The 3450-nt window shown below is 45.0% G+C and overlaps 1 pseudogene; it reads left to right on the forward strand.

The window, feature by feature from the left end:
• The window catches only part of LOC112267479, a 122432-nt pseudogene extending 119944 nt beyond the window's left edge, over nt 1-2488 (forward strand).
• Nucleotides 2489-3450: the final 962 nt, after the last annotated feature.

The raw sequence follows: 3450 nt of genomic DNA on the forward strand, positions 1-3450 counted from the left end.
TCTCCACGTGTACATTCACTAGATTAGAGCACATACCCCTCTATGTACACACAGACACATACACCACATCTGTTATGATTACCATATGTTAAAGTCAGATGTCTGGCGTACTCTGTCTATCACCTTAGGTGACTAGTGAGTGATGACTACACCTTGGTCCATATAGATCCGTTGGAAGCCCACTATGTCTGTCTGAAACACACCTTAAAACAGCCAGCATGCCCATCTCAGCCCCTTCCTACCAACCTCCATCCTTCACACACTAAAGGTCAATTCTTCCTATCAACCTCCATCACAAACTGAAGGTCAATTCTTCCTATCAACCTCCATCACAAACTGAAGGTCAATTCTTCCTATCAACCTCCTTCACAAACTAAAGGTCATTACTTCCTCAGGTACTTTAGCCTGCCACTGCCTGGGCTATGCTCATATTTTACTTCTGTGCCATTGTGTGTGTGTGTGTGTATGTGTGTGTGTGTATGCGTGTGTGTGTGGTGTGTGTATGTGTGTGTGGGGTGTGTGTATGCGTGTGTGTGTGTGTGTGTGTATGCGTGTGTGTGTGTATGTATGTGTGTGTGTGTGTGTGTATGCGTGTGTGTGTATGTGTGTGTGTGTGTGTGTGTGTGTGTGTGTGTGTGTGTGTGTGTGTGTGTGTGTGTGTGTGTGTGTGTGTGTGTGTGTGTGTGTATGTGTGTATCCCCAGACGTATTACCCTGTCAACTCCTGGGCCACATATCTTACATCTAACAGACAGACAGACAGACAAACTGCCCTACTTTTGATTTGAGCGGAGGAAAGTGCTTCACCTCCTTTTCCTCATATCTCTCCTCCCTCTCCTTTCCTATTCGTCAATTTCTTTAGCTTCCTCTCAGGTGGCAGGGTATGGTAAGGTTTGGGTCTTATATAGGTCTCTAGCTGAAGCTCGGTGATTTAGTTACTCCGAAAGGTTTAAAGCAGAGCGGTACTTCACGAAGAAGATAGGGCCAGGCTGTATGTCGAACTGTGTGTGAATATATGAGTGGATGTGTGTGTGTGTGTGTGCGTGTGTGTGTGTTTTGTTTGAATGTGGATGGATAGCGGAAAGACCATTTGTCAACACAGACATAAACCAACACACCATAAAAAAGCTGAAAATGTAACGTTTCTTAAGGGACAGTTACATTCCACACAGATCCTGATTTGACCTCTAAAGCCCTGACTCTCTACACACGACACCCATCATTCCCATCAGTACTACCACATTCCATTCCCATTCGCCATTCCATCTTAACCCCCCCAGTCCTACCACATTCCATTCCCATTCGCCATTCCATCTTAACCCCCCAGTCCTACCACATTCCATTCCCATTCGCCATTCCATCTTAACCCCCAGTCCTACCACATTCCACTCCCATTCGCCATTCCATCTTAACCCCCCAGTCCTACCACATTCCACTCCCTTTCGCCATTCCATCTTAAACCCCCCAGTCCTACCACATTCCATTCCCTTTCGCCATTCCATCTTAACCCCCAGTCCTACCACATTCCATTCCCTTTCGCCATTCCATCTTAACCCCCCAGTCCTACCACATTCCATTCCCATTCGCCATTCCATCTTAACCCCCCAGTCCTACCACATTCCATTCCCTTTCGCCATTCCATCTTAACCCCCCAGTCCTACCACATTCCATTCCCATTCGCCATTCCATCTTAACCCCCAGTCCTACCACATTCCATTCCCATTCGCCATTCCATCTTAACCCCCCAGTCCTACCACATTCCCATTCGCCATTCCATCTTAACGCCCCCAGTCCTACCACATTCCATTCCCATTCGCCATTCCATCTTAACCCCCAGTCCTACCACATTCCATTCCCATTCGCCATTCCATCTTAACCCCCAGTCCTACCACATTCCATTCCCATTCGCCATTCCATCTTAACCTCCCCAGTCCTACCACATTCAATTCCCATTCGCCATTCCATCTTAACCCCCCAGTCCTACCACATTCAATTCCCATTCGCCATTCCATCTTAACCCCCCAGTCCTACCACATTCCATTCCCATTCGCCATTCCATCTTAACCCCCTCAGTCCTACCACATTCCATTCCCATTCGCCATTCCATCTAAACCCCCCAGTCCTACCACATTCCATTCCCATTCGCCATTCCATCTTAACCCCCCAGTCCTACCACATTCAATTCCCATTCGCCATTCCATCTTAACCCCCCAGTCCTACCACATTCAATTCCCATTCGCCATTCCATCTTAACCCCCCAGTCCTACCACATTCAATTCCCATTCGCCATTCCATCTTAACCCCCCAGTCCTACCACATTCAATTCCCATTCGCCATTCCATCTTAACCCCCCAGTCCTACCACATTCAATTCCCATTCGCCATTCCATCTTAACCAATCAATCAGAGCTGCATCAGAAAACTGATCTGTTTTCTCTCCTCTCCTGTCCACTTCTCACCTCTCAGATAAATGGGAAGCTGAGAGTGTGAATCAAAAGCAAAATGGCACATTTGAGCAGGGAGAGATGGAAACTATGAGTGATAGAATTACTAGATGGAATGGAAGGCACATGGAAGTGAGCAGGTCTACATAAAGTGGTGGTAATGGCACTTAAACCTCAGCATACTGCAAACACAGATACAAAAAAACAAGAATCTGAGTGGCAGAAAATTATACAGGATTATCAAATGACCATAGCTTTATTAACGCCCCACACACACACTCTCTCTCTCTCTCCTAGATCTGAAGGCTAACACATTATTACCCAATTCTAATATGATGACTCCCATCATATTGTGGGATCTTAATTTGACCAGTATTGCCACAGCAAAATAAACCTGCAGCAACAACATTTGAACATGTAGTCTATAAAGCGATGCGGCAGGTAGTCTAGTGGTTAGAGCGTTAGACCTGTAATCAGGAAGGTTGAAAGATCGAATCCCAGGACTGATGAGGTAAAAATCTCGTTCTTCCACTGACCAAGGCAGTTAACCCACTGTAAGGCCATAATTGAAAATAAGAATTTGTCCTTAACTGACTTGCCTGGTTAAAAAAAAAAAGTGGGTTTTCAGTGAATGTATGTTAAAACACAACACTTATCTGCAGGAAAATGTTCATCCACAACAGAGGGATCAAATGAAGATCCTACATCTGTACGTGTGTTGTGGTGGATCAGCTATCAGGTAATATGGAAGTTCTGGTGGGATTTTCTAGTTATGGACTTGGATCATCTATACAAACATGCCATTCTATTTCTCGTCTATCTGAATCTTCTTGAATACTGTTTATGTGACTGGCCAGGTTGTTATGGTTGGGACAATGAGATCTGTGTAGGCAGGACATCCTAAAGACATGTTTACAGTATATAAATAGTACTTCAAATAGCCAATTCAAAACAACTGCTGATACAAAACATCACACCAGAGTCTGGACCGATACTCAAAGAAAAAAA

This window comes from Oncorhynchus tshawytscha, linkage group LG14, assembly GCF_018296145.1.
Source record: "Oncorhynchus tshawytscha isolate Ot180627B linkage group LG14, Otsh_v2.0, whole genome shotgun sequence".
NCBI classification, from domain to species: Eukaryota; Metazoa; Chordata; class Actinopteri; order Salmoniformes; family Salmonidae; genus Oncorhynchus; species Oncorhynchus tshawytscha.